Source organism: Polyodon spathula, chromosome 10, assembly GCF_017654505.1.
Source record: "Polyodon spathula isolate WHYD16114869_AA chromosome 10, ASM1765450v1, whole genome shotgun sequence".
In the NCBI taxonomy this organism is placed as follows: domain Eukaryota; kingdom Metazoa; phylum Chordata; class Actinopteri; order Acipenseriformes; family Polyodontidae; genus Polyodon; species Polyodon spathula.
Window position 1 is genome coordinate 48,477,384 of NC_054543.1, and position 21,271 is coordinate 48,498,654.

The following is a 21,271-nucleotide window of genomic DNA, read 5'->3' on the forward strand; positions in this document are numbered from 1 at the left end:
TGATTATGTACAGCATTTGTTTCATATGCCAAACAACTGTATTTTAGCAGTATTTAGCTATAGCAGCATGTATGCAAATTAACCTTGCAAAGGATTATGGGTATTGTATTTTTGTAGGAAAACCAGTCAAAATCGGAATATTCTGAGTTTGTATTCTCAAAAAAAGATGAATTTATAATACATAAAAACACTGAACTATACAAATTGACAAAAAATTGACAGATAACTGATAGTCATTTGCACACCATAACTGGTTAGTGGACCCCTTTCTGGGTCTATCAATGTGAAACAACTTCAATTTCAACTTTCCTTGTCTTGGGGTTGTGTGGCTATTCAATGAGCGTCTAGTGAGAGTAGCCCTGCTAACACCATACCAACACACTCGCATCACCTGAGTATTAGCTTGGGCTATGGTGCAATTTTTGGAACCCTTTTACTATTGTTTATTAAAGAAATACAGAACTGAACCATTTTCACTACTGGAGCACTGCCCTCTAGTGTTTCACATTAACACTGCAAACTATAATGTACTTAGTGTAGTACTATACGAGTTATGCTGCAATTATGTTTATTTCTGGATTACAAGTGATACAATGCTTAACCTCCCCTATATTATTTTTTTTAAAGTGCATTATGCTGCCAGACAGGAAAACAAGATAGTGTTTTGTACAAGAAACAGAAACTAGGTCACAAATGTTTTCATTTAAAAAATGATTGGGCATTACAGGGTTAATACAAAGCTGCCTTTTAAATGATAAGTTCATCCCCAACCCATTTGCACTCTGGGTTTATTTTCCATTTTGCTTTCATCATGCTTCATATTGCTTTACTATTAAAAACATGAATTCCACATTTTTTTTTATATTGCAATGCAAATCAAGCCCTCTAAAAGAGCACATATTTTTCCTTTTATTTTACAAAGTTTATTTTGTGTGGTGCAAATGCAATTATGCATTTTACAATGTTATTTGTAATAATTCTGAAGCGATGAGAACCATATTAATAATAACCAAGATATAGTGGGTTTATTTTATCTACACATCACCTGGGCACTAGACTGGGCTATGGTGAAAGTTTCAGAAGCCAGTAAAATGTTAAGAGAAGATCCATTTTGGTATCTTGGAAAGCAGTGCTGTTAACTGCAGCCTCCCAGGTGACGAACACAAACACATCCCCTGGATTGATTTCTATGTAAAGTATATTGGCAGTAGTTCCTACAGGAAGGATATTTCCTTGTCAAGCACAAGTGTCTAGTTATCATGCAATAACAAAAGGACAAAAAACACCCATCACACCTAAAATAGAGGCTTGCCATTAATCTGATATACAGCACACACACACTGTACACTACACATACTGAATTCACTACTAATTAAACACTTATTTATCCATCAAAAACCTAGCCTGATATTGTAAGCCATTTCTTTAATTGAAACATGCACCACTAGGCCCCTGCAATAAAACAAAGCCGCAATCCACACCCACAAGAATCCTGCAAGAAAACAAAGCCGCAGTCCGGACCCACAAGAATCCTGCAAGAAAACAAAGCCGCAGTCCGGACCCACAAGAATCCTGCAATAAAACAAAGCCGCAGTCCGGACCCACAAGAATCCTGCAATAAAACAAAGCCGCATTCCGGACCCACAAGAATCCTGCAATAAAACAAAGCCGCAGTCCGGACCCACAAGAATCCTGCAAGAAAACAAAGCCGCAGTCCGGACCCACAAGAATCCTGCAAGAAAACAAAGCCGCAGTCCGGACCCACAAGAATCCTGCAATAAAACAAAGCTGCAGTCCAGACCCACAAGGATCCTGCACACATTTTCTGGAAACACAGTAGCCATTTTCTGCACTTGTAATCCAGGATTCCATTAAAATGCACACAGATCCTCCAGACTTGGTCGTCTGCCAGATCACCACAAGGCAGCCTGCCTGTCGCAGTCTCCCCAGCTCCCCCCAGTCTTGCAGGGTCTGTCTGCACAGCTCAGAGCCCTCCTCCTCGCTTTCTTCAATGCACGCCCTGTCACTTCCACTACTGGAACAGGCAGCACAGCCCATCTGCATTACATTTCCTTTTCAACGAAGCAGAGAGAGGGACCCTTCATCTTGATATCTTTCTAGCAGCATGCTCTTTGCAATCTGGAAATGACAGTGGAATCATTCTGAACAGAACTGCAGAGACTACTGTCCATAAGACAGTGGAATCATTCTGAACAGGGCTGCAGACACTACTGCTCATAAGACAGTGGAATCATTCTGAACAGGGCTGCAGACACTACTGCTCATAAGACAGTGGAATCATTCTGAACAGGGCTGCAGACACTACTGCTCATAAGACAGTGGAATCATTCTGAACAGGGCTGCAGACACTACTGCTCATAAGACAGTGGAATCATTCTGAACAGGGCTGCAGACACTACTGCTCATAAGACAGTGGAATCATTCTGAACAGGGCTGCAGACACTACTGCTCATAAGACAGTGGAATCATTCTGAACAGGGCTGCAGACACTACTGCTCATAAGACAGTGGAATCATTCTGAACAGGGCTGCAGACACTACTGCTCATAAGACAGTGGAATCATTCTGAACAGGGCTGCAGACACTACTGCTCATAAGACAGTGGAATCATTCTGAACAGGGCTGCAGACACTACTGCTCATAAGACAGTGGAATCATTCTGAACAGGGCTGCAGACACTACTGCTCATAAGACAGTGGAATCATTCTGAACAGGGCTGCAGACACTACTGCTCATAAGACAGTGGAATCATTCTGAACAGGGCTGCAGCCACTACTGCTCATAAGACAGTGGAATCATTCTGTATGGGATTGTCTTTTATTCCTTATGGCTACACCTTTACTGACCAATGCAAGCCTCTTGAGACAAAACAATGCAGTACCGTAGCTACGTTTACAGATGAACAGCTGATGAGTGGACTGGTTGTGCTAAAGCAAACTTTCAAATAAAAAGAAGGAAAACATCAGCTCTCGTTACAACCCAAAACTTGCTAGAAACTTCTAAAGCGGATATTGATGCTAGAAAGGGCCTGGTACAGCAAGCCTTCTTTATTCTCTGGAGAAGCGCCTCGTCTCTGTGCAGTCCCACTGTTCACCTCAAAGTGTCTATTCATTTTAAAATCACTTCACACTGGTCCTCTCTAACCAAACCCTTGCTGACCTTTTAACAAAGAAAGACAAGAGCAGAGAGATATGAACAGAAAGCCACTCCTGCATTCCCTTGCACAGCAAGCCTCTGGATTAAGGGCACTTCTACCATCTAAACAGGTTTTTTTTTTTTTTAAGCTCCCCACCTGTTTATTTAGCAGCCATTCATGTTTGTCTCACTGAATACTGTATCACCCCACCTCACCCCAGAACTATCCTACTGTACATTTCAATCCGCCAATCCGATTAAAGTATACAGGGCTTTGTCCCTGACTGTCAGACTCCCACAATAGAGAAGCAGACAGTGTGAAATTCATTTGCAGCTCCAGGGTACATGTCATGGCCACGTGAACACAGCACACAGCATGCACCCTGGCACGCCTCCAGTGAGCCACTCACACAGTTAGCAGACAGCAAGCATGTTCATGGCACAGCTCCAGCAGGTCCACCACAATCACTGAAACATGTCTCGTCACCCATTATTAAACAGCTCCGTCTGCAGACTTGTAATCCTGTTTAATAAAACCATGAGGTATAGACTACCTACAGTATGTACTACAGTAGAGCCGGATGCTGCCTGCTGCAGCGGGACAAACACTCATATTGTGTGGTTTCTTCTGTAGCAAACCAAAACAACACACGATCGCATCATGTTGTCTGCAGACAATTGCCTGTAGAGAAAAAGGGCTTTTTCTTCTTCTGAAATGGTGCCCCGACATTGTGTTTCAGATAAGAGTTTACCTCTGTGCTGTAGCATGGCAACATGGCACGGAACTGCAGCAGTACACATGATGCAGGCTCGTCAGTTTATACAGAATGCAGTGCAGACAGTTCAGTAAGAAGCAGGATTCTGCAGCTGAAGGAACGGCTTGCTGCTGTAAACTGCCAGGTTAATACCAGTCAGTTCAGCACAGCACAGCTAACTGCGAGAAGAAAACAAATCAGTAATGTTAAAAGCCTTTAAAGACATAACCAAGGAAGGTCATTTAGGAGTTCCTACAGTACATGCCCCTTGCTGTAGTTTGTTTTTTGCTGTAACATTAGGAGTTTGGTGCCCACGTGTGACAGTGGTAATGCTTTGTGAATATGGCCCAAAAGCTTTAGATTTTTACATTATTTCAAACCACTGCCCTGTCTGTCAGTTTTGTGACCCTTGTTTACTAATCCTTGCACAGTAAACTGAACAAACAGAGGTGTTTTTATCCTTCTGATTTATGACAAGGTATTAACTGGTTTTGGTTTCCTATTTAACTACATGATGAAGGTTATTATTATAACCAAATAAAGGTGCAGAGGTGGGTCGTCTCTCGATCATCGTTTCAGAGATTGTGGAAGCAAGCACATGGTTGAATTAAGGGATAGTCACACAGATGGCAGCAGTGCTAGCCTTTATATTTTGTTAGTGGCTTTACTGTCATTTTATATCTATTTGTACCATACTGGAAGTACAATGCTAAGGATCAATGTTTTACTGCCAAGGCCTCCTTGCAGGAGTTGAACAGGTTCATTTACAATGAAGATACTGGGATACAGGCGGTAGGGTTAAAGCTTGTATGTGCTGAGCTCCTGTGACTTCACAGCAGGCTCCCCAGTTACTATTCAAGGGGTTTCACAGAAAACCAGGCTGCAAACTGCAGAAACAGATCAGCCAGCTCACAGCATGCTCAATTTATTATTAAACAATCTTGGTTTGCAGCTTCAAAAAAACTGGGTCAAAACAGCTGCTGGGTACGAAAAAACCATGACTGTTGTTTGGGACTGAAACGTTAACAACAAAATGTAACCTTGGCAAAAAAATATCAGAAGCCGAGAATATTGCAAATACAGTGCTGTGTTAACAGCCTCCATGCTGTACATCTACTCTGGAGTTAAACCAATACGGTCTCCCTGCAATCCAGAACCGCTGCATATCCTGTGAAATCCACGGCTTCCTGGCAGTCCTGCAGCAGTTTTCTATCAACTTCGTGTTATGAAAAGAACGACAGAGTTCAAACAAAATGAAAGACAAGGCAGCAGATCAGCCTTGCTGCATTGGCTCACTGTGTCTTCAATGGAAGCTTTTTTATGCTTGTTAGATTTCAGTGCAGTACGTGTGGTTATGTCATTTATCAGGTATGGGTTGTTACAGTAGAACTTTTTAAGTATACCATAAGTTTCATGTTTTTACTTTCCCTTCAAACAAATACAGGGAGGGAAATAAAACACCTATTGCATAGCAGTTTCACCCATTCCAGGTTTTACTACAAGCTTGATTAGCCACAGTGTACAGGTAACAAGCTCAGGTGTGTCTTATTAAATTCATAGCAAAACCAGGAATTGCTCAAACTGCTCTCCAATGGGAGTTCTTATATTCTGGAAGCAACGAAAAGAAAACACAGCTCCATATAAAATGAAGCTCCGTTAAGACAGTACTGGGTTGTACAGCAAGACTGCTACAAATATTCTCTCCGATTCAAGCACTGCAACCTCATAGAAACCAAATCAAACTTTTCAGCTAATGCCCTCATTACTGCATGAGCCAAAAGTGTGTCTGTTGGATTTAGCTTTTTGTTTTCATCTCAGCATTATGGTCTGCTCTTAACTATTCTCCATCATGGAGCTGCAGGGGCACGTGTGTCCCAGGCAGGGTCTCTGCCTCATAGCGGAGGCACATGGGCAGAGCTCCATGGGGAGGGAAGTTGTTTAAAACCACTTCCTGTAAACAGAAGAAAAATAAAAACCGCTAGACTGAGTCAGGGCGACCACGGCAGGTACTGCGGTCCGGACACCGAGCTGCGCACATGATGCATGGCTTGGGTCTCACCATGTCGTAAATGCCGTATCGATATCGTAAAGTCGAAGCAGGGTAATAATGCAAGAGAGTCATAAGTCGAGGATCGCCTGTATCCCTCACACGGAGCTGATGAGGTTCTGCTCGCTCTCTGCTGGTCATTCCTGAACACGAGAAGCTGGATTCCAAGGAAAGAAACAGACCATCACTGCTCGCTCTCCACTGGTCATTCCTGAACACGAGAAGCTGGATTCCAAGGAAAGAAACAGACCATCACTGCTCACTCTCCACTGGTCATTCCTGAACACGAGAAGCTGGATTCCAAGGAAAGACACAGACCATCACTGCTCGCTCTCCACTGGTCATTCCTGAACACGAGAAGCTGGATTCCAAGGAAAGAAACAGACCATCACTGCTCGCTCTCCACTGGTCATTCCTGAACACGAGAAGCTGGATTCCAAGGAAAGAAACAGACCATCACTGCTCGCTCTCCACTGGTCATTCCTGAACACGAGAAGCTGGATTCCAAGGAAAGAAACAGACCATCACTGCTCGTTCTCCACTGGTCATTCCTGAACACGAGAAGCTGGATTCCAAGGAAAGAAACAGACCATCACTGCTCGTTCTCCACTGGTCATTCCTGAACACGAGAAGCTGGATTCCAAGGAAAGAAACAGACCATCACTGCTCCTACCAGCCATCCAGTCCTCATTAGCAAGCTGCGATTTAAACAATACCAAATAAAAGAGCAGTACTGTACTGCGGATCTCTGAAGCTTTTGGATTCCTTTCAGAGGTTTTCATTAGGTGCATTTTTGCATGTCATCATCATCAGAAAACTGAATAGCAGCACTCCTTAGAGCAGCAGCCACCTGAAAACGAATCCAAGCCGACAGTCCCCTAAACCTCAGCCCAGTAAACTATGAAACATCTTGAAGAAGATGTCAAAGACAGGATGAACGTCAAAAGTGATAAATGAAACACATTTTCAGACTGAAATACCAGAGGACATGCCTGCCAGACACCTGGAACAGAGTATGCAAATCTATCCTCTTCTCATTAAGGCAGAAACTTGCTGCTTCGGTAAACTGGGAGAGAACATAGTTCTAAAAATAAATAGGCCTACTATGCAATTACTTGTGGAATTTCCAGTGCAACACGCGATCGGAACTTTGTGTTTTTTGGATGCATTATCACAACTTTCAAACACAGGTTTAAACAGAGGGCTACAGTGTCCAGGGATAATTAACTACAACATGGATATGTGAAAAATAAAAGGAAAATAGTTGACATACAAACAGCATCACAAAGTGCTCATAAACAAGCAGTCTATTGTGCACCAAAGCAGTGGAAACTTTTTGTTTGGTCAATTAAAGCAGTTCAGCCCCTCCAGCAAAATAAAGAAAGAGCCTGTCATTGTGGAAGAACTTCAGGCACGAGTGTAGCCGAGCCAATACCCCTCTCCACACTCAAACATGAACCCAAAAGCAACGCCCCTCTCCACACTCAAACATGAACCCAAAAGCAACGCCCCTCTCCACATTCAAACATGAACCCAAAAGCAACGCCCCTCTCCACACTCAAACATGAACCCCAAAGCAACGCCCCTCTCCACACTCAAACATGAACCCAAAAGCAACGCCCCTCTCCACACTCAAACATGAACCCAAAAGCAACGCCCCTCTCCACACTCAAACATGAACCCAAAAGCAACGCCCCTCTCCACATTCAAACATGAACCCAAAAGCAACGCCCCTCTCCACATTCAAACATGAACCCAAAAGCAACGCCCCTCTCCACACTCAAACATGAACCCAAAAGCAACGCCCCTCTCCACACTCAAACATGAACCCAAAAGCAACGCCCCTCTCCACACTCAAACATGGCAACGCCCCTCTCCACACTCAAACATGAACCCAAAAGCAACGCCCCTCTCCACACTCAAACATGAACCCAAAAGCAACGCCCCTCTCCACACTCAAACATGAACCCAAAAGCAACGCCCCTCTCCACATTCAAACATGAACCCAAAAGCAACGCCCCTCTCCACATTCAAACATGAACCCAAAAGCAACGCCCCTCTCCACATGTCGTAAAGCACTAGTTCTGAAACGGTGTCAAATACAATCTGTTCTGCAGGCCTATTTCAAACCAAAGACTTCATTATGCTGGTATCTACAATTGACTCTTTCACTGGGTCCATTTCTGACCTAAACAGCTAAATAAGTTGCTGTTTTTGACCAAACATAACTTACAGTAACTTTGGAAAGAGTGAGGCATACAGCATACTCCATTTCCTTACCTTGAAATATAATAGTCTGTTTGCAGTTTTATTGATCTCTTTCTTTTTTTCCTATTTTTTTTCACATCCACAGTGAAATCTCTCCAAACCATCTTTTAACACACCAGGTACATCCTGCTTGTAAAGCAGGCGGTCTGTCATTCAAAAGCTGCTGTACTGTATTTCCCTGATCCTTTTCTTTTATTGGAATACAGCCTCCTTGCAAAATGTAATTGAGATGTCTAGACTACTGACAGACAGTCACTAAACACTCTCTTTACCACGACTGCAGATATGACAGGAGTGTCACTCTGATCCCGGCTCTACCAAGGGTTACATTATCATAGGCTGCAGTGCTTCAACCCTTCATAATTCATACAAACGCAAAGTGCGAGGCACTGAAAGAAAAAGGAAATGCAGAGAAATGTACCAAAACCAAAAATCTGAAGGAGTTTCATTTGAGGTTTCTGAAGGATTGCGGAGAGATGTACAGTACACAGTGTCACTGCCAGGAACTGTGTCTCTCAGATCTCTCTCAATACGCTACTGCATATCACTGTGCTTTCAGAGGACTGCTGTACAAAAGCAGGCTTTGCTTTAAATACAAAATCGTCTTTCTGCTATTATTCCCTGTGGCTGGAACACAATGCTTCATGACATCAACCTGTGATAGCAAAAATACTTCTGTGATGCATGGTGTGTCTGCTCTGTGGATAACCTTTTCAAAGCTAACAGACAGACATGTGATCATCAGTTCAATCATCACAGAAAATAAAACAATAAAACTGTTTAAATAAATAGAGAGAGCGGAGGACCGCTGAAGCAGTTACTGTGCAAGCTGGCAATGTGCCAGTCTGCACAAGCACAACATCATAGTTTCATCAATCCACACACCAGCGAGCTCTGCTTGGAAATTCCACACAGATCAGACAGTCATTCCTAACACAGAGACTGTACAGTACAGAGTGAATCCATACAGCTGCTCCTGTGTGATCACACTCGCTGTCTGAAGCATTCATTCCTTAAAGCAGAGACTGTACAGTACAGAGTGAATCCATACAGCTGCTCCTGTGTGATCACACTCGCTGTCTGAAGCATTCATTCCTTAAAGCAGAGACTGTACAGTACAGAGTGAATCCATACAGCTGCTCCTGTGTGATCACACTCGCTGTCTGAAGCATTCATTCCTTAAAGCAGAGACTGTACAGTACAGAGTAAATCCATACAGCTGCTCCTGTGTGATCACACTCGCTGTCTGAAGCATTCATTCCTTAAAGCAGAGACTGTACAGTACAGAGTGAATCCATACAGCTGCTCCTGTGTGATCACACTCGCTGTCTGAAGCATTCATTCCTTAAAGCAGAGACTGTACAGTACAGAGTGAATCCATACAGCTGCTCCTGTGTGATCACACTCGCTGTCTGAAGCATTCATTCCTTAAAGCAGAGACTGTACAGTACAGAGTGAATCCATACAGCTGCTCCTGTGTGATCACACTCGCTGTCTGAAGCATTCATTCCTTAAAGCAGAGACTGTACAGTACAGAGTGAATCCATACAGCTGCTCCTGTGTGATCACACTCGCTGTCTGAAGCATTCATTCCTTAAAGCAGAGACTGTACAGTACAGAGTGAATCCATACAGCTGCTCCTGTGTGATCACACTCGCTGTCTGAAGCATTCATTCCTTAAAGCAGAGACTGTACAGTACAGAGTGAATCCATACAGCTGCTCCTGTGTGATCACACTCGCTGTCTGAAGCATTCATTCCTTAAAGCAGAGACTGTACAGTACAGAGTGAATCCATACAGCTGCTCCTGTGTGATCACACTCGCTGTCTGAAGCATTCATTCCTTAAAGCAGAGACTGTACAGTACAGAGTGAATCCATACAGCTGCTCCTGTGTGATCACACTCGCTGTCTGAAGCATTCATTCCTTAAAGCAGAGACTGTACAGTACAGAGTGAATCCATACAGCTGCTCCTGTGTGATCACACTCGCTGTCTGAAGCATTCATTCCTTAAAGCAGAGACTGTACAGTACAGAGTGAATCCATACAGCTGCTCCTGTGTGATCACACTCGCTGTCTGAAGCATTCATTCCTTAAAGCAGAGACTGTACAGTACAGAGTGAATCCATACAGCTGCTCCTGTGTGATCACACTCGCTGTCTGAAGCATTCATTCCTTAAAGCAGAGACTGTACAGTACAGAGTGAATCCATACAGCTGCTCCTGTGTGATCACACTCGCTGTCTGAAGCATTCATTCCTTAAAGCAGAGACTGTACAGTACAGAGTGAATCCATACAGCTGCTCCTGTGTGATCACACTCGCTGTCTGAAGCATTCATTCCTTAAAGCAGAGACTGTACAGTACAGAGTGAATCCATACAGCTGCTCCTGTGTGATCACACTCGCTGTCTGAAGCATTCATTCCTTAAAGCAGAGACTGTACAGTACAGAGTGAATCCATACAGCTGCTCCTGTGTGATCACACTCGCTGTCTGAAGCATTCATTCCTTAAAGCAGAGACTGTACAGTACAGAGTGAATCCATACAGCTGCTCCTGTGTGATCACACTCGCTGTCTGAAGCATTCATTCCTTAAAGCAGAGACTGTACAGTACAGAGTGAATCCATACAGCTGCTCCTGTGTGATCACACTCGCTGTCTGAAGCATTCATTCCTTAAAGCAGAGACTGTACAGTACAGAGTGAATCCATACAGCTGCTCCTGTGTGATCACACTCGCTGTCTGAAGCATTCATTCCTTAAAGCAGAGACTGTACAGTACAGAGTGAATCCATACAGCTGCTCCTGTGTGATCACACTCGCTGTCTGAAGCATTCATTCCTTAAAGCAGAGACTGTACAGTACAGAGTGAATCCATACAGCTGCTCCTGTGTGATCACACTCGCTGTCTGAAGCATTCATTCCTTAAAGCAGAGACTGTACAGTACAGAGTGAATCCATACAGCTGCTCCTGTGTGATCACACTCGCTGTCTGAAGCATTCATTCCTTAAAGCAGAGACTGTACAGTACAGAGTGAATCCATACAGCTGCTCCTCTGTGATCACACTCGCTGTCTGAAGCATTCATTCCTTAAAGCAGAGACTGTACAGTACAGAGTGAATCCATACAGCTGCTCCTGTGTGATCACACTCGCTGTCTGAAGCATTCATTCCTTAAAGCAGAGACTGTACAGTACAGAGTGAATCCATACAGCTGCTCCTGTGTGATCACACTCGCTGTCTGAAGCATTCATTCCTTAAAGCAGAGACTGTACAGTACAGAGTGAATCCATACAGCTGCTCCTGTGTGATCACACTCGCTGTCTGAAGCATTCATTCCTTAAAGCAGAGACTGTACAGTACAGAGTGAATCCATACAGCTGCTCCTGTGTGATCACACTCGCTGTCTGAAGCATTCATTCCTTAAAGCAGAGACTGTACAGTACAGAGTGAATCCATACAGCTGCTCCTGTGTGATCACACTCGCTGTCTGAAGCATTCATTCCTTAAAGCAGAGACTGTACAGTACAGAGTGAATCCATACAGCTGCTCCTGTGTGATCACACTCGCTGTCTGAAGCATTCATTCCTTAAAGCAGAGACTGTACAGTACAGAGTGAATCCATACAGCTGCTCCTGTGTGATCACACTCGCTGTCTGAAGCATTCATTCCTTAAAGCAGAGACTGTACAGTACAGAGTGAATCCATACAGCTGCTCCTGTACAGTACAGAGTGAATCCATACAGCTGCTCCTGTGTGATCACACTCGCTGTCTGAAGCATTCATTCCTTAAAGCAGAGACTGTACAGTACAGAGTGAATCCATACAGCTGCTCCTGTGTGATCACACTCGCTGTCTGAAGCATTCATTCCTTAAAGCAGAGACTGTACAGTACAGAGTGAATCCATACAGCTGCTCCTCTGTGATCACACTTGCTGTCTGAAGCATTCATTCCTTAAAGCAGAGACTGTACAGTACAGAGTGAATCCATACAGCTGCTCCTCTGTGATCACACTCGCTGTCTGAAGCATTCATTCCTTAAAGCAGAGACTGTACAGTACAGAGTGAATCCATACAGCTGCTCCTGTGTGATCACACTCGCTGTCTGAAGCATTCATTCCTTAAAGCAGAGACTGTACAGTACAGAGTGAATCCATACAGCCACCCAGTTCAGAGAATTGATTATGAGCAGCAAACGTATCCCCTGCATACAAGCAGGTAAGCATGTGAGTGGAGCTAGCCACAGTGTGCGTGAAGAGTCAGGGAATGGGCTTCACAATATATCACAGAGGGTTGTTCTACACCAAGTGGTGAGTCAGGATTTTAAAACTAGTCAATATTACATGCATCAGCCATTCATTCATCACCTCCCCCACCCCACCCCCATCAAAAAATGTGACAGAACCGCTACAATCAGGGTCCGAGGCAATTCCTGTTTGTTTTACTTTCAATTCAATTTTTTAAATCAATTCCAATTCTCTTTTAATCAATTCCAACACATTACTGATCAATTAGCAGTATTCTGTTAAAATGAGCTTCTCACAGTCAAATTACTTCAATTGAAATCACTGTTCGTCAATGAAATTGGGTTCAAATGAAAGCACTTGAACAAGCCCAACAATTTCTCGGTCACTAAAATATCAATTCCAATTTCTTCGAAGGAATTGAAATTGAGAATTGGAATTGAAAAACAGGAACTGACTCTAAACCCTGGATACTAACATTACATTCCAAGATGTGTTAATAATTAATATCAGCAGCATACAAAGCAAAGCCACTGCCATATATCAAGTGCCTCGTGTAGCACCATGCAGCCTTTCCTACCCGTTCGGCTGAGATGTTTATCATTGGTTCTGCCTGAACTGTACAGCAGCTCCCAATCTAGTTTCAAGACATACAAAGTCACGTAAGAGATAAGAGTAATGAAAGCTGCATCAATGCAGTGCTACAGGACTCCAGTGACTGAGAAGGCATCAGGGTTACTGTACAGTGCCGAAAGAAAAAAGTCATCTCTACTTTATTCTACTTTAAATATAGAATTGTTCTAAAAGATACTGAAAGACTGCAGTAGTTCATCTGCTTAAACATATGGTGATGAGGCATGTATCTGCACGTGTAGCAGAGAATTGCATACCTCTGTAGGTGCTACCCACTCATTAGTATACTGTTGCTGTGAGGTATACATATTCTTCCTAAAACCTAGTGGTAACATAACCCATCAGTCAGTCATACACTGGGGAGATCACAGTGTGTCAGCAGGATCAATCAGTCCTACACTGGGGAGATCACAGTGTCTCAGCAGGATCAATCAGTCATACCCTGGGGAGATCACAGTGTGTCAGCAGGATCAATCAGTCCTACCCTGGGGAGATCACAGTGTCTCAGCAGGATCAATCAGTCCTACCCTGGGGAGATCACAATGTCTCAGCAGGATCAATCAGTCATACCCTGGGGAGATCACAGTGTGTCAGCAGGATCAATCAGTCACACCCTGGGGAGATCACAGTGTGTCAGCAGGATCAATCAGTCCTACCCTGGGGAGATCACAGTGTCTCAGCAGGATCAATCAGTCTTACCCTGGGGAGATCACAGTGTCTCAGCAGGATCAATCAGTCCTACCCTGGGGAGATCACAGTGTCTCAGCAGGATCAATCAGTCTTACCCTGGGGAGATCACAATGTCTCAGCAGGATCAATCAGTCCTACCCTGGGGAGATCACAATGTCTCAGCAGGATCAATCAGTCACACCCTGGGGAGATCACAGTGTCTCAGCAGGATCAATCAGTCACACCCTGGGGAGATCACAGTGTGTCAGCAGGATCAATCAGTCACACCCTGGGGAGATCACAGTGTGTCAGCAGGATCAATCAGTCCTACCCTGGGGAGATCACAGTGTCTCAGTAGGATCAATCAGTCATACCCTGGGGAGATCACAGTGTGTCAGCAGGATCAATCAGTCCTACCCTGGGGAGATCACAGTGTCTCAGCAGGATCAATCAGTCTTACCCTGGGGAGATCACAATGTCTCAGCAGGATCAATCAGTCCTACCCTGGGGAAATCACAATGTCTCAGCAGGATCAATCAGTCACACCCTGGGGAGATCACAGTGTCTCAGCAGGATCAATCAGTCACACCCTGGGGAGATCACAGTGTCTCAGCAGGATCAATCAGTCACACCCTGGGGAGATCACAGTGTGTCAGCAGGATCAATCAGTCACACCCTGGGGAGATCACAGTGTGTCAGCAGGATCAATCAGTCCTACCCTGGGGAGATCACAATGTCTCAGCAGGATCAATCAGTCACACCCTGGGAAGATCACAGTGTGTCAGCAGGATCAATCAGTCACACCCTGGGGAGATCACAATGTCTCAGCAGGATCAATCAGTCCTACCCTGGGGAGATCACAATGTCTCAGCAGGATCAATCAGTCCTACCCTGGGGAGATCACAGTGTGTCAGCAGGATCAATCAGTCCTACCCTGGGGAGATCACAATGTCTCAGCAGGATCAATCAGTCACACCCTGGGGAGATCACAGTGTGTCAGCAGGATCAATCAGTCACACCCTGGGGAGATCACAATGTCTCAGCAGGATCAATCAGTCCTACCCTGGGGAGATCACAATGTCTCAGCAGGATCAATCAGTCACACCCTGGGGAGATCACAATGTCTCAGCAGGATCAATCAGTCACACCCTGGGGAGATCACAATGTCTCAGCAGGATCAATCAGTCACACCCTGGGGAGATCACAATGTCTCAGCAGGATCAATCAGTCACACCCTGGGGAGATCACAATGTCTCAGCAGGATCAATCAGTCCTACCCTGGGGAGATCACAATGTCTCAGCAGGATCAATCAGTCCTACCCTGGGGAGATCACAATGTCTCAGCAGGATCAATCAGTCCTACCCTGGGGAGATCACAATGTCTCAGCAGGATCAATCAGTCACACCCTGGGGAAATCACAATGTCTCAGCAGGATCAATCAGTCCTACCCTGGGGAGATCACAATGTCTCAGCAGGATCAATCAGTCACACCCTGGGGAGATCACAATGTCTCAGCAGGATCAATCAGTCCTACCCTGGGGAGATCACAATGTCTCAGCAGGATCAATCAGTCCTACCCTGGGGAGATCACAATGTCTCAGCAGGATCAATCAGTCCTACCCTGGGGAAATCACAATGTCTCAGCAGGATCAGTGTGTATTCAATATCAATACATATTTTTATAACAGATTTAAAATATATGTTAAAAGTAGTGCTGGGACAAACATCCCAATATTCAAAATAAATATTTTTTGACATGTATTTGGATGCAAAAATCAGATGTCCATATTCGCTAGAAATGACAAAAATACCTTGCACTTACCACTTCACAAGGCGTTGTGCGACAGTTTAAAAAAAAAAAAGACAAATGAAAAAGAGGTCTGTGTGACATGTGAGATTATATATAATATATATATATATATATATATATATATATATATATATATATATATATATATATATATATATATATATACACAGGATCAACACAGCAGCTCTTGAGCCTCTATTTAAAAGTTTTTGACACCAAAAAGTAAACAAACTAGATAATGCGCATGCAGGCATAGTGATCTCTATGGAAGGCCATCTGGGTCACAAAATGCATTGTGGTGCTTTAGAATCTCATGGGACAGAAAGAAGGCAAGCACGTCATTCTGAAATGCCTCTCTTAACAGTGCCCAATTTGCTGGAAATGTTGTGTAGTGATTTTTATATAGATTTTATATATAGTATATAGTTTTTAATTGCGACTATTGTAACATCTTGCTGTACAATAAAGGCACACACACGGGCCACGCGCTCCTGCTATGCTGTTTCTGCCTGCATTCTGAGCAATATAACGGCTTTTATTACTTTTTGACACACTGAATGACTGGTTAAGCACATTAATGATATTTCACCATTAAGCTGCACAAAAAATTAAAAAACATACTGCCAATGTATTTTCTTTTGGCACATTTAATACCTAATTTGTGCTTCAAGCTGGTGTGTGGACCGTCAGTCTTCTAAGTTTACAAGGAAATATGCAATAAAAAGGCTACAGAGTCTAACGTCCAATACATTAGTGGCAAATCAAAAGAGACAAGCTGTAATTGCAACCTATTTTCAGCTGTGCAAGGAGACTGTATCGACTTGCAACAGAAGATTGTGATGCACAGACAGTACAATTGATAAAGAAATCCTCTGAAGCAGAACCACGGGCATGCAGAAAAGAAGAAAGCAGGGTTATGTTAGTACAGTATACTAATCCAGAAAAAGTACAGACTATTGTAAAGTTATTTACAAATGGCAGCTTGTCCACCATGCACCCACTGTATGATAACAGAAACATGTGAGAATCTGACCGTGCACATACTGTACCATAATATAACGAAACATTAACTTAACGCTCAGTTTTTTGTTTTGTTTTTTTATTCCTGTATTCTCTACAGTTCCGGGAACACAAAGCCACTTTTTCAGGAGCAGTGTCTTGAAACCTGGCTCCAGGAGACCGGGAGACCTAGTTTGAGGCAGCTTTGCTGTATCAAACCCCAAGTCTCCCCTGGTGTGCCGTGCAGCCTCCTGAAACCAAGTTCCAAGCCCTGAAGTGGCTTCGTGTTCCCTCAGCTTTAGTCACATTCAGGTCGAGTTTCTGGAGATGAGAAAACTGTGAGCACGCCTTAGCCGAGATGCACACGACACAGCGTACGTGAAACTGCTTGAAATATTTCAATACACTACTGTAGACATTGCTGTTGAGTTTTCACTGACCTCTGAACTTTAAACTGAACATTTCAGAATATTAAGATTTTTTTTAATTTTTGCAACATAAAAACTCACTCAGTTGCAGCAGTGAATGTCGATATAGGGAACACATGAACAACCAGCAACAAATCTGATCCAGGGTACCTCATTAATCAGGAGCCTTCTACTGTACATACACCTATAGTATATAACAATGGGTGACATTATGGAGATCCTATATATCGCCAACATTTCCTTAAATAATGCTAAAAAAGGCCCCTAGGTATAAAATGTCTTAAAAAGCTGACATGAATGACAGGGGAGAGGAGAGCTGGGGTGGGACGCTCAGCTGTGCTTGTTGTTTATATCTTGTTGAAATCAGTGCCAGAGAGAAACAGTCAAATTCTGACCTGCTAAAGAACAGCAAGCCTCCAGAGACACCCAGTCACAAAGACTGACCTGCTAAAGAACAGCAAGCCACCAGAGACACACAGTCACAAAGACTGACCTACTAAAGAACAGCAAGCCCCCAGAGACACACAGTCACAAAGACTGACCTGCTAAAGAACAGCAAGCCCCCAGAGACACCCAGTCACAAAGACTGACCTGCTAAAGAACAGCAAGCCCCCAGAGACACCCAGTCACAAAGACTGACCTGCTAAAGAACAGCAAGCCACCAGAGACACACAGTCACAAAGACTGACCTGCTAAAGAACAGCAAGCCCCCAGAGACACCCAGTCACAAAGACTGACCTGCTAAAGAACAGCAAGCCCCCAGAGACACACAGTCACAAAGACTGACCTGCTAAAGAACAGCAAGCCCCCAGAGACACACAGTCACAAAGACTGACCTGCTAAAGAACAGCAAGCCCCCAGAGACACCCAGTCACAAAGACTGACCTGCTAAAGAACAGCAAGCCTCCAGAGACACCCAGTCACAAAGACTGACCTGCTAAAGAACAGCAAGCCCCCAGAGACACACAGTCACAAAGACTGACCTGCTAAAGAACAGCAAGCCCCCAGAGACACACAGTCACAAAGACTGACCTGCTAAAGAACAGCAAGCCCCCAGAGACACCCAGTCACAAAGACTGACCTGCTAAAGAACAGCAAGCCTCCAGAGACACACAGTCACAAAGACTGACCTGCTAAAGAACAGCAAGCCTCCAGAGACACACAGTCACAAAGACTGACCTGCTAAAGAACAGCAAGCCTCCAGAGACACCCAGTCACAAAGACTGACCTGCTAAAGAACAGCAAGCCTCCAGAGACACACAGTCACAAAGACTGACCCGCTAAAGAACAGCAAGCCCCCAGAGACACCCAGTCACAAAGACTGACCTGCTAAAGAACAGCAAGCCCCCAGAGACACCCAGTCACAAAGACTGACCTGCTAAAGAACAGCAAGCCTCCAGAGACACACAGTCACAAAGACTGACCTGCTAAAGAACAGCAAGCCTCCAGAGACACCCAGTCACAAAGACTGACCTGCTAAAGAACAGCAAGCCCCCAGAGACACCCAGTCACAAAGACTGACCTACTAAAGAACAGCAAGCCCCCAGAGACACACAGTCACAAAGACTGACCTGCTAAAGAACAGCAAGCCTCCAGAGACACCCAGTCACAAAGACTGACCTGCTAAAGAACAGCAAGCCTCCAGAGACACCCAGTCACAAAGACTGACCTGCTAAAGAACAGCAAGCCTCCAGAGACACACAGTCACAAAGACTGACCTGCTAAAGAACAGCAAGCCTCCAGAGACACACAGTCACAAAGACTGACCTGCTAAAGAACAGCAAGCCTCCAGAGACACACAGTCACAAAGACTGACCTGCTAAAGAACAGCAAGCCCCCAGAGACACCCAGTCACAAAGACTGACCTGCTAAAGAACAGCAAGCCTCCAGAGACACCCAGTCACAAAGACTGACCTGCTAAAGAACAGCAAGCCTCCAGAGACACACAGTCACAAAGACTGACCTGCTAAAGAACAGCAAGCCACCAGAGACACACAGTCACAAAGACTGACCTGCTAAAGAACAGCAAGCCCCCAGAGACACCCAGTCACAAAGACTGACCTGCTAAAGAACAGCAAGCCCCCAGAGACACACAGTCACAAAGACTGACCTGCTAAAGAACAGCAAGCCCCCAGAGACACCCAGTCACAAAGACTGACCTGCTAAAGAACAGCAAGCCCCCAGAGACACCCAGTCACAAAGACTGACCTGCTAAAGAACAGCAAGCCCCCAGAGACACACAGTCACAAAGACTGACCCGCTAAAGAACAGCAAGCCCCCAGAGACACACAGTCACAAAGACTGACCCGCTAAAGAACAGCAAGCCCCCAGAGACACACAGTCACAAAGACTGACCCGCTAAAGAACAGCAAGCCTCCAGAGACACCCAGTCACAAAGACTGACCTGCTAAAGAACAGCAAGCCCCCAGAGACACCCAGTCACAAAGACTGACCTGCTAAAGAACAGCAAGCCTCCAGAGACACCCAGTCACAAAGACTGACCTGCTAAAGAACAGCAAGCCCCCAGAGACACCCAGTCACAAAGACTGACCTGCTAAAGAACAGCAAGCCTCCAGAGACACACAGTCACAAAGACTGACCTGCTAAAGAACAGCAAGCCTCCAGAGACACCCAGTCACAAAGACTGACCTGCTAAAGAACAGCAAGCCTCCAGAGACACACAGTCACAAAGACTGACCTGCTAAAGAACAGCAAGCCTCCAGAGACACCCAGTCACAAAGACTGACCTGCTAAAGAACAGCAAGCCCCCAGAGACACACAGTCACAAAGACTGACCTGCTAAAGAACAGCAAGCCACCAGACACACACAGTCACAAAGACTGACCTGCTAAAGAACAGCAAGCCCCCAGAGACACACAGTCACAAAGACTGACCTGCTAAAGAACAGCAAGCCTCCAGAGACAATCACAACAGACACCCTGCTCTCAAAGGGCTGTGCGCATCATGCACACTGTAGTACTGCGCAGCAGCAGGAACATCATATTGGAGATTCAGAGCAGGAGGCTTTTGAATTCACTTAAGATACCAGCCTATCTTCTCTCATTTTGTGAACTGCAGGTTGCAAAGTTAAAACTTGCGACGTTCCCTAGATCCCATTTAGGGAAATGACTCCCAATGTTGTCCAATCCAGAACTGGGGAAGACAACAGGTATTTAACTTGTCACGACTTGGAGGACAAAACACACTGGCCTTACCCATGGAGGGGACTTTCACTCACAGGTCCAGACTACGACTGCTGTGCAAAGCCATTCCATTCCAGTAAGATAAAAGGGTCTAAATAAACGATTCAAGTACTTTGTAACTAGGTCAAAGGTTTACTTTGCATAATTGAATAGTGAAGGACAAAGACCTGCACTGGACTGGTACTGCTGCAATGAAAGGCTTGTTTCATGTGTTTGTGTCCCCCGGCCTAATTGCCTCAGTTGAACTTTGCTAGGACAGTCACAATGACACTGAAGTTCATGGACTTAAGGCTGTTTTGTACATCAGTCCTTTTGGATTCAAACCTACATGTTTTCATCAGCAGATTTATTAATAATCATGAATACACTACAGCTGGATATTACTAGATCTCAATTTTCAAGCCTCATACTATCTAGACATTATGTGCTCTACAGGAAAACAACACACTGCTTGGTTCTACTGTATTTAGAACAAGCCTTGTATGGCATTTAACAGGTCTTTCCTGTGCAGCACACTGTATCACAATGAAAAACCACACTGAATTACTTATCTTCTCCAGGAACATTTTTCCTCTCTAGATAACCCCAGATGAGTAGAAAGAGTTTAATCTGGACCCTGCTTACTGTACTGTAGCACTATGACTCAGCATTTCAAAGTCCTGCATGCAGTACTACAGAATACATGAGCTGTGGGTGTGGAATGGGAGTCTTAAGCCTGCCTGATGAGAACACAAACCAAGGAACATGTTTCATCCATCACTTCAGAAACATTCCAGCCACAATTCAGAAGGTTCATCTCTCAGAAATGAAGTCAAGTTGACACAGCAGAGGAAGGCATGAAGACAAAACGAATGTTTGATTTCTTCCATTTTAACACCACAGCCCAGGATCAGCGTCCATGTGGTTTCAAAAGAGAATCGGATTCTCTACAGAGGAGGACCATACAGGGAATGGGGACCCGTGTTCCCTGGGGAGCAGGACCACGCACAGCTCACAGGGAATGATAATCTGTGTTCTCTGGGGAGCAGTGTCATGCACAGCTCACAGGGAATGAGAATCTGT

At 44.5% G+C, this 21,271-nt stretch overlaps 1 protein-coding gene and 1 non-coding gene across 22 annotated transcripts in view; one reads left to right on the plus strand and one right to left on the minus strand.

Annotated features, from left to right (window-relative positions):
* The window catches only part of LOC121322493 (CLIP-associating protein 1-like), a 95,679-nt gene that overhangs the window by 69,025 nt on the left and 5,383 nt on the right, over window positions 1–21,271 (minus strand). The window lies entirely within an intron of this gene.
* Window positions 304–430, plus strand: LOC121322529. Its single transcript, XR_005951047.1, has one exon. It is a non-coding gene; the product is annotated as a U4atac minor spliceosomal RNA (small nuclear RNA).